The sequence below is a fragment of the Felis catus genome, chromosome B1 (assembly GCF_018350175.1).
Source record: "Felis catus isolate Fca126 chromosome B1, F.catus_Fca126_mat1.0, whole genome shotgun sequence".
In the NCBI taxonomy this organism is placed as follows: domain Eukaryota; kingdom Metazoa; phylum Chordata; class Mammalia; order Carnivora; family Felidae; genus Felis; species Felis catus.
This window is the reverse complement of record NC_058371.1, coordinates 79,083,473-79,098,450: the sequence shown is the minus strand read 5'-3', so window position 1 is coordinate 79,098,450 and position 14,978 is coordinate 79,083,473. Positions and strand designations below refer to the sequence as shown.

Here is a 14,978-nt window from a genome sequence, read left to right as displayed (position 1 = left end):
TGCTGTGAACACAGGACAGTGATGATCAGTCCTGTCTCCACATGGACCATCCTCGTGGAGGTCATGAAACACGACGGTTAACTGTTTGCAGCAGTACATTCCAAAAGGAAACTGGACAAAATTTTTAAATGTGAGAACCTTGAATAGAATCTTTTTTTTTTTTTAATTTTTTTTTCAATGTTTTTTATTTATTTTTGGGACAGAGAGAGACAGAGCATGAACGGGGGAGGGGCAGAGAGAGAGGGAGACACAGAATCGGAAACAGGCTCCAGGCTCCGAGCCATCAGCCCAGAGCCCGACGCGGGGCTCGAACTCACGGACCGCGAGATCGTGACCTGGCTGAAGTCGGACGCTTAACCGACTGCGCCACCCAGGAGCCCCTAGAATCTTTCTGATAAAGGCAAAAAGCAAGATGAGGGTTTGGGGCAATATATGCACATTTTCATGAAAACAACCAATCTTCTCCCTCCACCAAATCCAAATGTTTCCCTAAACATCTACATTATGTAACAACAGAAGTCACCATTGTCCCTTTCCATGAGAAGTAAGCAAAGCATCAGTTCATTTTTAAGATTTTTCTTTCTCAAAGTCATAAATCTTTTGGGAGGGCCTGGGTAACTATTGCTTTATGATGACCAGAACTTAATAACAGAAAAAGAGACTATTAGTGAAAAATGGGAACAGACTTGACAAAGGCCAAAGAAACAGAAAAAAAAGGTCAATGATGGCTGATAGATTTCCAAGGGTGACTGATGGCAGGTAGGAGTCTGTGGGACAGCAACATTGCGATACAGCTCCCAGGATGCATTCCTGGGTTCCCCTCACTGGCAGAAACCCTTTGATCTCAACTCTGAAAGCCACCTGCACAGAACCCAAAATGGAACACAGAACATTTTCTCTCCATTATTATTATATGTCTTTTGTCTCCCAGAAGCTGGAAGATATTCTTAATTAAATAGATGTTTCAAACACACACACACACACAGACACACACACACACACACACACACAGACACACACACAAATAGCAGGAGCCTAGGCATCCACTATCCAGAACTAACAATGTAAATAAATGCTAATGTTTTTTTGTCATATTTACTTCAGATCTTTAAAAATTAAACATGGCAGAGTTACAGCCTGCTCTGTCTTCCTTCTGGTTCCCATTCATCTTCCTTCAAGAAGGGCACTCGCGCACGTTGGGGGATCTACTGTTTCCTCTCAGATGTGCATATTTTACTACCACATGTATGTATCTGTAAAAACAGCATACAGTACCTGATTTGTTTTATGTAAATTTGAGATGAGATATACACATTCTTCTGCAACTTATTTTCATTGAATGTTGTAATTCTGAGATGCATCTATTTTAATACAGGTAACTGTAATTTAATTCATTGACACTGGTGCAAGTTTTGTTTGTTTGAATATATTACAATTTACTTATACATCCCACTGCCAATGGCCACTTGGGTTGTTTCCTCTTTATCACTATCACGAATGATGCCCAAAGGTATACCTTGTGCATTAATCTAAGATGCACAATGACAGCAGAATTGCTGAGTCACAGACCAGCACACATCTGCTGCTTCCATTCCAACCAGTAAGAGATAAGAATTTCCTTTTATTCCACATCCCTGGCAATACTTTTCATTATCTAATTTAAAATTTGTTGCCAACTGATGGGGGTTGAAAGGATAGTCCCATTGGTGCTTTTACTTGCATTCCCATTAACACCAGTCCGCTGAACATTTTTCAAATGCTTTTTGGCCATTTGGGTTTCTTGTTTGGTGATGTGTCTCTCCATATCTTTATCCATGTTACTGTTAAGCTTTTTCCCCTTCTATCACTAAGCAACACTACCTTTATTCTTAGTATTTTTTTTTTTGCCTTAAATTTTTTTTCTGATATTAATTTTGTTTCTTCCTTTCTCCTTTCCTGTCTCTTATTTTCTTCTGCTCTCTCTTTAGAATTTCCCTGGTAGACCCTAATTATATTTCACATGTCTCTTACCAACAGCAACAACAACAACAAAAAAAAGGATTTAAAAAATCTGAGAGTCTGTGTATTTTAACAACTCAGTTTAATCTGTTTTCCTTTATCAAGGTTACTGATGTTTTACGATTTTTTTTTCTATCACTCTAACTTTCCTCTTTTCCCTCTTTCTTGCCACTTTCCTTCCTTTTACTGAATTGATCCGGCTTAAAAAAAAAAAAATCCCCCTTTGCAGGGTGCCTGGGTGGCTCAGTTGGTTAAGCGGTTATTTGGATTTCACCTCAGGTCATGATTTCACAGCTCGTGGGTTCAAGCCCTGGACGGGACAGGCTCTGTGCTGACAGCTCGCAGTGTGGGGCCTGCTTCGGATTCTGTGTCTCCCTTTCTCTCTGCCCTCCCCCCCACAACCTTGTGCTCTCGATCAAAAATAAACATTAAAAAAAAAATCCCCCTGTGCTCCAGGAATGGATTCAGAAGGTACACATTTTATTTTTCTCTTTAATTATCATGTTGTGAATTTGTATACTTAAAAATTGAAAGTTAATCCATAGCTTTTCCATGAGAAACACACAAACAAGTAGAATACCTTTGGTCTACTGCTTCTAGTCCTCCATGTTACTGCTCTTTAGAATTTACATTACACCGTTTTTCACATCTCCCCTGAAATCAGCCCATCTCTCTTCACACCCACATGCCCGTCTGTCTCATTTTGATGTGTTTCTTTGGTCCCCATTGTCCCCTGTACTTCATCCTTCTGGGTTCGATTTCTTACATATTAAAGAATATTTTCTCATAATTCTTTCAACAGCGGTCAATCACTGAAAGTTCAAGTCTTTCAGTCTTGATTTGTCTGAAAATGCCTTTATTTTACCTTCATTCTTTAAAAAGTTAGAGGGGCACCTGGGTGGCTCAGTCAGTTAAGCATCTGACTTCAGCTCAGGTCATGATCTCCCGGTTTGTGAGTTTGAGCCCCTTGTGGGGCTCTGTGCTGACGGCTCAGACCCTGGAGCCTGCTTCGGATTGTGTCTCCCTCTCTCTCTGCCCCTCCTCTGCTCACGCTCTGTGTCTGTCTCTCAATAAGAAATAAATGTTAAAAAAAATTAAAAAGTTAGAGATTTTCCAGCTTGATACTTTTGTTCAATATTCTGAAGACAGTATTCCACTGTAGCTGGGCCTCAATAGCAGCTGCTTTGGGGAGATTTCTTGTTAGGCTAGTTGTCATTCTAAGGCAGGTAGCCTCCATTTTCTCTCTGGTAACTTACCAAAAACTCCATTTATTTGATGCCTGCAGTTTCATTATGAAGGACCTAAGTCCTGCTCAGGATTCAATATGCTTATTTGATTTGAAGATGTAGGTATTTCTTCAGTTCCAAAATGTCCTTCTACGTTGTTTCTTCAAGTATCACCCCTATCCCTTTCCTGTTACTTTTTCTCTTTGGACTCCTATTCGCAGGGCCTTGGATCTTCTCATTATGTCTTCCATATCAACCTCCCTCTCATATTTCTATCTTTTTATCTCTCTGGACTGTAACTAGGCAATTTTCTCAGATTCACTTTCTAACTATACATATTTTTTGTGTGTCTGATACGTTTAATGTCTACAGTGTTTTAATGACAACATTTTTCATGTCTAGATGCCTAGAAATAACTACTTAGTTCTTCCTCAAACGTCTGTTATTTTCCATAAGGTACTTCTTACTTTGTGGTTATTATATATTCTTTCCCTAAATTACACCTTTACTTACTACATCCCTGAATACTTTTAACATGTGTGTTTCCTAGTTGCCTTCAGATTTTTTGGTGGTGGTGCTCAATTTTCTGGGATGCTAATATGCATGTCTGAGCACTGTTCTGGCCTGGGTGAATCCTCAGGGCATTGCCTTGTGGAAGGGACTCTGAGGGAAGTTTCAGCATTTATAACTGTTGGGGGTATAAACATTTCACTTGTTTTGGACCAGCTTTTATGCTAAGGTCTTAGCTTACATGCTCTTTTCAAGACTTGTGTAGTTTAAATTTAGACTCCACATTTGATGTGATACAGGCTTGTGTTTCTTATGTCTTTCAGCTTCCCTGCCATGTCCCTGGGCTGGCTGGCTGGTGTGTTGAGTTTTACTGTCCTTATTAGTAGACAGTGAAATCTTTGCAGAGCTGTGGCTTTATACAAGAGCCTCCACTTTAGGCCCCGGCCTTGCCAGAGTCTATGTTCTTGTCTCCTGTTCGTGTCCTAATATCCACCCCCCCGTCGGAAGCATTCATCTACATCCACTAGTCTGTGCGCCAACTATAGCTTTGGGTCCAAGTTAAACCACTCGGGCTGTGAATTCCCTCTTCTCGCACCTGTTTGTTCCCCCTTTTAAGCTTGCCTATATATCTAAGACTTTCTTTTTTACTTAAAAAAATTTTTTGAATGTTTATTCATTTTTGGAAGACAGAGAGAGACAGAGCACAAGCAGGGGTGGGGCGGGGGGGGGGGGGGGGACACAGAATCCAAAGCAGGCTCCAGGCTCCGAGCTGTCAGCACGGAGCCCGACGCAGGGCTCGAACTCACGAACTGCGAGATCATGACCTGAGCTGAAGTGAGATGTTCAACTGACTGAGCTACCCAGGCGCCCCTCTAAGACTTTCTTTTTTAAATGCAGAATTTCTATGTGCTTAGAGAAAAAAAAAAGGCTCAATTCAGTTCCCCCATTAGGATGATTATGATTCTTAAAGGCAGGATCCATGTCTGGCTAACCTTTCTGAATATTAAATAGAATATGAGAGCCAAGTGTCATGTGTCAATCTTTGCTCAATGTATGTTCTATGAATGAATGAGAGAGAGAAGGAAAGAAAAAAAGTGAAGACAGCCAAATGAAGATTTGCATATGATGATGCTATTAGAGCAAGATGATACTGAAAACTTACACAAGGGAAGATCAAATATCTAGTAAGATAGATATGGCATTTGTGAAGTTCTTCAAAACTTTCTAAAAAAGAAAGAGGAGAGATTTAGGTTGTACAATGGGGTGGAGTGGATTACAAATCAGGATATCCATGGAATACAGCACAACATGCATTTGACACTATACAAGTTAAAAAGCAGACTCTACGCATTTGATTCCTCAGGCCACCTTGTGTTGGAGACAGCACAGCCATCCTTGGCTTCATCTCAGGAGGGTCAGGAGATGTGCAGCCCATGAGCCCTTCCGGGTGCCGGCTTTGTGAGTCTGCGATGGTTCTGTTTCTGAGACCCAGACTTACTGCATGTCAAACTGGGATACTAATAACAATTTCAACCTTGCAGAAATGTAGGAATCAATTATATGGGAATTCTTTTTTAACCTTTTAAAAATTTTTATTAATTTTTGAGAGAGAAAGAGAGAGAGAGAGAGAGCATGAGTGGGGAAGGGCAGAGAGAGGGACGGAGACACAGAACCCGAAGCAGGCTCCAGGCTGTGAGCTGTCAGCACAGAGCCTGATGCAGGGCTCAAACCCACAAACTGTGAGATCACAACCTGAGCCGAGGTCAGACACTGAACCGACTGAGCCACCCTAGTGCCCCTGGAAATTCTTAAATTATAAAGTACTGTACAACTCTTATATTCTTTTGTTTTTTTGGTATAAGAAAACAAAATGCTTTCTGAGAGACCCAAGATCATTTTGCCTAAAGCAAACCAAGCAATAATCAAATTTTTAAAATGACTTTATAGGAAAATAATATTGCATTATCATGATTATTTCTACATGTAGGTTGATAATGCAGAAAAACCAGAGAGAGTGCCGATTTTCAGGGAGGTGAAAGGAACGTGCCTGGAGAAGAACATGAGGACTAAACACCTCCGTGTTCAAGTGCTTCTGTTCTCAGATGTGTTGACAGAACATCCCTGCTCAGATTTAAGGGTAAAGAGAGACCTCAGATTCTACCAGAAGACAGATTAGAAGATCAATGTGTGCACACCTAAAGAAAGCATTTATTTTTATTTTTTTGCCCTTTCAGTCTGAACAGCAGCTCCTTAACTCCTTCTTGAGGTATTATTATTACCTGAATAACCTCCGTGGTCTTCGTAGCTGTCATGCATGGGCTGCCTACTGTATACCAAGGCTAAACTTATTCTTGTCAATTCCCACGATGCCCTGTGACGAATGATCCTCATGCTCATGATAAGGAAATGCAGGTACACGATGCAGCCCGGAGCCAACCCCAGGTTTTCCATCTCAAACTCAGGCCGTTTATCTCTCTCTGCACTTGCCAGTGGCCCAACAGTTTTTAGCTGTTTTCTCCAGAGCATCTCTTCACAACTATGAAGAGATATTTGGTACCTCATATGTTTTGTTATTACATACGCTCATTTGTTTACCCTTTGCCCTCCATTATGTGGGAAGATTTTGTGTTTACAAATGCCGCTGCTGTTTCCACTGCATGAAATTGAGTTCTCCAAATGAAGAGTACAAGGTACTCAATATAGCTTGAAATCTCAAGAAAATAGGCCATCTTGAAAACACATTTTACAGCACATCATTTTTGCACAATTAGATTAAATGCACAGAAATGTACATCCACAGAAGCTGAAACAAGGACAATCTTTTTGGCACGATACTGGTATTAATTTTACAATATTACTTCACAGAAGTACTCTTTGCTACGTGCTTTTATTCATTTTATAATCTTACCTCATTTCAGTAATGTAAAAATATATGAGCAACTTTGGGGAAAAGACAAAATTTGTATAATGCTCCTAAAACATAAAAGTAAATGCAAAAGTCACCCTTGAACACTGAACCAATACAAAGGCAGTAAGAGATTACTGAAGTCGGCAACATCCTTGTATTAAAGTGAATGTCAGGACTGAATAACTGACAGCCTTCTACACAGTGGGCACATGTCATCCGTTTATAAACATCTCATTTGCAGAACAGAATGAACTCTATTTTTGGATAAATAAATACAATAACCAAAATGGCCATAGAGACCCTGTTCCGATTCCAAAGACCTTGGGATAAAATCTACAAGAATAATAGTTCTAAAATATTTTTTAAAAAACACTTCAAAAAGATAAAAGAAGTATTTCAATAGTTTTGCAAACTTGTAATTTTCTCAAACTAAGAAACCAATTTTATTCAGAGCTATAACTTCATCTGGTTCTCTCTTAGAACGTCCATAAAATCATAAGGTCATTTGGAAATAGTTTTAAAATATTAAAATAATCTAATGTCTCCAAACCTGATTAATAACTTGGAACAAAAGTGAATAATTCAAGAGTTAGAAAATATTTTTTTCCTGGCTTTTTGAGAGAATTTGAGGTTGCAAATGGAATTTACTTTCATGATAACAGTGGGAATTAGAAAAAGTCCCATTATAATCAGAGTATTAAAGACATTCACAATTTAAATGATTCATATGCCAGTTCCTGCTTTTACTTTAGTAAATAATCGGAACAACTTTTGTGTCTATGGGACCCATGCCTTCTTGCCATTATTATGTTAACAGTATTGCCTTATTTTACATTATGAGGATAGTCCTTTGAACCTATTGGCCACTGGCCATTAAGGAACACTCTTGTTTTGGTATTCAAGTATCGGTTTACCAAGACACTACTAAAAAAGTATATGAAAAGCTTAGTCATTCAGTTATCTGGAGGTCTATCTGGAGGCAGCTGATTTGGGAAATTATTGACCCAAACTAAATGCAATCCTGGAATCATATTTATCTTCTGTTCTGTTACAGGTAAATATTTGATAAGCCCAAGCTACAAAACATTCCAAACTATGGGCATCTGCAGAATTCAGGAGCTCTAAGTATTAGCCCGAATGTCTCCTGTGACTTCTCATGCTGTGGCTATCTACAGACAGAACACAAGCTAACTTCTACTTAAAGAATCTTTGCAGAAATTTAAAGCAAGGTCTGAAAGAGACATTTGTACACCCGTGTTCACAGCAGCATTATTCGTAATACCCAAAATGTGGAAGTGGTCCAAGTGTCCCTAGACAGATGAATGGGTGAACAGAATGTGCTATTTTCATATAATGGAATATTATTCGGCCTTAAAAAGGAAGGATATTCTGACAGATGCTACAACATGAATGAACCTCGATGATATTGTTAGGTAAATAAGCCAGTCACAAAAAGTCAAATACTGTGTGATTCCACTCATATAAGGTATGTGGAGCAGTCAAACTCATAGGAACTGAACGTAGAACGGCTATTCCCAGGGGCTGGAGGAAGGAAGGAACGAGGACTTATTTACCTAATGTGTGAATATACTTAACACTAGTGAACTATAGAGTTAAAAAGGGTTATGTTGGTAAATTTTATGTTATGAGTATTTTTATCACAATTGAAAATATTTCTATTAGAAACAAAAAGGCTTCTCTGCAGCCCATGATCCTATCTGCTGTACTTTGATTGAGATTAAGAAACTAGGATGTGCATTAATTATGTAGCTTCTCTTAGGGTTCGGGCTTTTCATTCATTCTTCTTCTTTTATAATATACAAAATAATCTCTTTTCTTCTCGGTTTCTGCTACTTGCCTTTCACCTTTTTGTGTCTTGATGGATTTTTAGTCTTACTGTATGTACTTTTACTGCAGGCTGTGCTAAATGTTTTTTAAAAGCAGTAAGAGTAAAAATTCTTTAATAAACCATAATTTCAGAAAGTCAGTCAGAAACACTTCCTCAAAGGTCTGTCTGTTGTAGTTCTGGTACCCTGAGGGAGAAGGGAAAATACAACTACCTTTATCACTCTTTTCTCTTTCCAAGAATTTACATTTAATAAACATAATCCCTTCACATTGGCTGATTTTATAAATGCCAAAGCATAAAAGGTCCCCAGCTCTTTCAACTACAGGAGTCTATGAAAGGTACAGTGACATTTTTTAACTTACAATTCTTTAGCAATATTGCACTAAAGTGTACCCTGGTCACCTAAATACCTTTCAGGGGTGTCAAACATCACTTTATTTAGTAAGGAGCTACAAAAAGAAACTTTTCACGTTAGCCCATGGATTAAGCAACAGGCAACTCTCATCACTTCGAAGGCGCGTGTTCTCCTGGATAATCATCTGTGGTTGATTTTTGTATGTGTGTAGATCCCAAATTACACCAGTGCTAAATAAATATCTGGTAGCCACTGAGAACAGGTAAATCCAATGGATTTCACACACTGTGAGTTGCTCGTAAAATATAGATACCAACAACACCCAGCAAGGCTCATTCAGGGCCTCAGTCTGGAGCCTCAAGACTTCACAAGCAAGTTTGCTAACATTGCTCTTACTTCTATAAGTTGCCCCTAGGAATGTGTGTGTGTGTGTATTACATTGTAATACTGTCAGTCTTACACAGAGAGTGAAATAATTTCAGTGGTGTGGTGCACGCACAATCACAGCCAATCTGAAAGACCAGACCTTACATCTGATGCTGCAGACCACACTATTATGTCCAAATAAATGTAACATCGTGTTAAGTGGTCAGTGTTAACAGATGGTCCCTGTCTTAGGCTTGTTATTTCCCTAAAAAATAACATGCAGAAACAGGTTCCCTCCCCTTAATTAAAATAAAAATGAACTCAATTTGAAGATCCAAATTATTCCAGTGTATGATATACATTTTTTTTCATAGTCTTACCAGATTTTTCCTTAACCGATGAACAAGATGTATCCATAAAAGGACCATTAGGCTAGCTGCAGTTCTGATGTCTGTTATAGTATTTATGTCATTTATTTACAGCCAGGGCAGAACTTAGTCACTTTGGTCTAGGAATTGCTGGAAAATGTTGCTTTTCTGGACTAATGAGCCAGAGAGTGGTATCCCAGTGGTCTTTATGACATTCATCAATTCTCTATTAATTGTACATGGCCAACTCTAGTAAGAGTTAAAAGCTAACTCAGTGTTTTGTTTGTCACCTTAAGTGACGTTCCAGAAGGGATGTGTTTTTCTAGAAGTACCCTTGAACCTAAGCATCACAAATGGCCACTGACTTCAGTAGATGTTACACAGATCAAATCATATTTGACAATCTAAAAACTGAGAAAGGGCTTGGCTACATGACCATAATTTGCCACTGACAGTCCTAGAAATCATGAAAAAAAATTCTTTTCACCATATATTTTAGGTACAGTTTTTTGTAAAACACTCTTTTGTACCTTAGGTTTTAAAATACTTACATAGCACAATTTCTTTTGGTACAAGGACACATATTTGTGGTACAGGAAAGAAAACAGGAAGCTATAACCCACTGTGAAAATTTCCTCTTACCTGCTATATTAAGGTTAAAATACCCAATAGCATGCTTAGAACCTCATGAGCACTTAATAAAATGCAAACCATGTTAAGATTTAACACCTCAATTGCTCGACACATAGAAAGGATACAAAAAACCAATATTCTCTGGTAAAGGATTTTTTTTTAAATTATCAAAGTCTCATTTTTGTAGGATGTAGACTTTAACACTAAATTTCTGCAGATTTAATGATAGGCAGACCACAGATGTTCCAACAGAAGACAGAAAACCTTCAGTGAGCTATTACTGCCTCAAACCGGGACACTTTAGGTATAGACTTAAAGACATGGCTTACTTTCAATAAACGACCACAGTTTCCTCACTTGTGAAAAGGAGCCGTAAAAAGGCTAGATTCCTCCTTGATAACCACTGAATTTCAAGAATGTCAACAAAGTTCATTGCTGAATTCAGGAGTGTGGCTAGACTATTGTGTGGGTAAAGGGTGACAGCAAAGCACTTTTCCTAGTACAATAAAAGATTTGTATTAAATCGCAACTTATGGAGTCATGGTCTTCTTGAAGCCAGAGTCACATTATTCTAGCCACAGACCTGGCCCAGGTTATAAGGAAGGACATTTACTCCGATAAAGCCCAGGTATTCAGTTAGGCTTCCAAGGTAATGGCAGAGTGTGGCTCACACAGAGGTGCCCGCCAGTGCGCGCATGGTGAGACTGGGGCTGCAGAAGGCAGAAAGCAACTGTGCTCGCATGACAGGACCGCGGACTCCTCCTTCTACCTGCAAAGTCTCCCTGTGCAAGAAGAAAACAGCCGAACCCCCAGAGACTGTTATCACAGACACTACTCAATTCAGTAATCAAACTGGGTCCTAGAAAATGTTTTCGGGTGCCATGGTTTTGGAAGAAAGGTTTTTTTGTTTTTGAGTTTGAATCATTCTAAAGGCTGGTAAGTCATCTGCCTAAATACTAATAAAAAAAGATGATGTTCAACTCAATTAATTTATTAGACGTTAGCCACGTGTCCTTTCTTATTATTCTGAACATCTGTCACAAAGCAGATTTTGTTCAGGACATTATGAACAACTGCATCATTCATGACTGGGTGAAGTGAGTATAACACGACCAGGCCACTATACCCGTAGTGACATCTGTTTCCTCTGTAAAACAGCAACACTGAAACCATACTACACATGTGCATGAAGTGACACGAACACAACACTTATTCAAAGCACAGCCTAAATGTTTCTCATCTTCTTTACCCACTTGCAGAAAACTGCTAGTCAAGATAGCTGAGTACAGCTGATGTTCCTAACCTTCCCTTATACTCTGAAATTCTATGAACTTCCGAACATTCTCTAATCAGAACAAAATGGCCATGCAGTCTTTAATGACAAACAAATGATTTTGGGGGGAGTTTTTGGGTTCATCTACCAGAAGCATGGAGGGTAGAGGCCGATGCTTCAAAAGCAGGCAGGACCCCATTCCCAGCCAGACACTGGGCCTCACAACCTGGAAAGAGACTGTGATTCGAACCCCTCCCTCACTACTGCTCAGCATAAAGGGCTGGGGGTGGGGCCGCGCAGCCAGTTGACAGCAGTGTTTTTCTGCAACAAGTACAAAGGACAGTGGTCAGGAAGGATATAAAATGTAATAAAAATCAGAAAAGCAAAGTCACTTCTTCGAGTAGCTTCTGGAACAATTTCAATGATTTTAAGACTAAGACCAAGACCAAGATGGGTGGAACGTGAGTGAAAAAGCTTCCCATTTTGGGTTACCACTCCAAAGAAGAGAGCAAGAAAGGTCATAATGAAGTGAAACAGCAACTTTGTTCTTTCTGTTTTTCTTCCCCCTGCAAAGGTGTATGAAAACCTGAACACATCTCGTTTCAGAACTTGAAAGTTGCTCAGAAGGTAGATCTTAAAAATTCTCATCACAAGATGGGGTGTCTGGATGGCTGGCTCAGTCGGTTAAGTGTCTGACTTCAGCTCAGGTCATGATCTCAGGGTTTGTGGGTTCAAGCTCTACATCATGCTCTGTGCTGACAGCTCAGGGCCTGGAGCCTGCTTCACATTCTGTGTCTCCCTCTCTCTCTCTGCCCCACCCCCACTCATGCTCTCTCTCTCAAAAATAAATAAAACATTAAAGAAAATTAAAAAAAAGTTCTCATCACAAGAAAAAAACCTTCATTAACTATGGTGACAGATGTTAACTAGACTTACTGTGGTGATCGTTTGCAATATGTGCAAATATCAAATCACGTTGTACACTGAAACTAATACAATGTTACATGTCAATTATGTCTCAACTTAAAAACTAAGCTGACATTGGGATGTAATATTTTTATTTGATAGATGAGAGGCAGTGAAGGGCTGGAGAGCCACAGGGGGACGAACACAGAGGAGAAAAAGAGGAAGAGAAAAATTGGAAGAAGCAACGGTCACGCAGAAGTGGAGGGACGAGACAAGACACACAAAAACAAAAAGCTGTGGAGGGAAGGAGATTTGGGAAATCAGAACTAACGAGAAGAAAAGGAGAGTGGGAAAGAGCCCCCTCCATTCTGAAGTGTGAGTCTGCAGCCCTTCCTGACCTATGAGCAGTTGGAGAACTTCAGCTGTGAACGTCAGAGACGCACCCCCTTTCCTGCTCAGGTACAGTTCCTCACCTGTGGACCGTAAAGCATTGTCTTCACTGTGCCCATCCAAATTCTCACCCTCCTTTGGAGGCCGACTCCAGTTTTAAAATTATACAATCCCACTAGGCAGCTTTCTTTGATCACTTCAGCCCAAGAGAATCACCTTCACTTTAAACTCCTGGAGCACCCAGGAACACCCCTCTTAAATAAAACTTGTCACTTGTCATGTGGTCTTCGTCCTGTTGGGCCACTACACATATGTCTAGGTCTTAATTCACAAACCACACCATAAAATATTCCAGAGAATGGAAACTCTGTCCTTACAACAGCCATGGTGGTGCTTTGCATACTGTAGGTATTCTCCATATTTATTAATGACTCATGAAATCCAAGTCTTTGTTAATCATTTTTTTTTAGCTAAACAATTAAGGGATTTAAATTTCACTTTAGGGGAAGTGGTCAGGATATTCATTTATATTGTCCTTCTTTTTTTAAATTTATTTTAAAAATGTTATTTATTTGTTTTCAGAGAGAGAGCGAGAGAAGGAGATGGGGGTGGGGGCAGTGAGCACAAGGTGGGGAGGGGCAGTGAGAGAGGGAGAGAGAGAATCCCAAGCAAGGCCCTATGCTAACAAGGTGGGGCTTGAACTCACAAACTCTGAGATCATGACCTGAGCTGAAACCAAGAGCTGGATACTTAATTGACTGAGCCACCCAGGTGCCCCTGTTTTAATTTCTAATATGGGTAAATACCAATAGCTATAACTTATATAAACAAAAACTCTAAAAGCACCAGCTCATCATTCTTCAAATTTCCCCTATAAACCACTTGACTATTGACTGCCTTTGTACCATACATAGTATGCATGTAAATGGAGATACTACAGACTGAATGTGTGTCCCCCCCACTCCCCAAATTCCTATGTTGAAGTCCTAAACCTTACCAAGGTGATGACAGTAGGAGTAAACAGGTTTAGATGAGCACATCCCCCAAGATGTGGTGGGAGGAGAGGAGGACCAGGAGGACCAGGAGGAGGAGGGGGAGAAGAAGAAAAAAGCAGCAGCAGAAGCAGCAACAGAGACCCCAGAGCTTTTTCTTTGCACCACATGAGGAGACAGTAAGAAGGCACCATCTGTGGGGCGCCTGGGTGGCTTGGTCAGTTAAGCGTCCGACTTCGGCTCAGGTCATGATCTCACGGTCCGTGAGTTCGAGCCCTGCGTCGGGCTCTGTGCTGACAGCTCAGAGCCTGGAGCTTGTTTCAGATTCTCTATCTCCCTCTCTCTCTGCCCCTCCCCTGTTCATGCTCTGTCTCTCTCTGTCTCAAAAATAAATAAACGTTAAAAAAAAATTAGAAGGCACCATCTGCAAGCCAGGAAGAAGGCCTTCATAGAACATGACCATACAGGTACCCCGATCTCAGACTTTCAGCTTCCAGAACTGTGAGAAATGAATGCCTGCTGTTTAAGCCACCCAACCTGTGGCATTTTTGTTACAGCAGCCCAAGGTGACTGAGACAGAGAGTGACATTATACCTGTAGCAAAAAGGAAATTAGGAGTTTATATACTAAATTCCTCTGATTCTATTGAGACAGTGGTCATTTCAAGGTGGGGGAAGCACAGATGATGGGCCTTTAAACGATGGTCGCCACATCTGTAAATGTGGACCCTGTCTGGGGCAGTACGCCTACTACAGAAACACAGATGAGCCTTACTAAGAAGGCTGAAGGTCACCAACTATGGCCGTCTCTTTTTTCTTTTCCTTCCCTACTAGTTTTTTCAGAAAAGTACCAATCCCAGAACCACCCCTCAAAAATTAACCTCTTCAGAGCCCTCCAAGTACACAACTCTATTAATTTGCTTAGGGTTCAGAGGTGGAAGTGAGGGATTAAAACCAAATCATCTGTCATGTACGATACGATAAAAATGGATAATTATGTGGCTCGGTTTTGGTTCTAGAACTGTTTAGAGATGCAAGTTCAGTGAATACTTTGTATATCAAGACACATTCAAGTGTTCTCTTCCTACAACCTAGAGGAGCATGATCAAAGACACCATCTGTGTCTGAGGATGACACAGACGTCCTCTGTCACAGGATGACCTGTGTCAAGGGAGGAAGCCTAGTGCTCTCCTTTGTTTTGTAAC

The 14,978-nt window shown here is 40.2% G+C and overlaps 1 protein-coding gene across 2 annotated transcripts in view; it reads right to left on the bottom strand.

Moving 5' to 3' along the window:
• The window catches only part of NR3C2 (nuclear receptor subfamily 3 group C member 2), a 348,657-nt gene that overhangs the window by 43,625 nt on the left and 290,054 nt on the right, over positions 1-14,978 (bottom strand). The gene's annotated exons all lie outside the window — the stretch shown is intronic.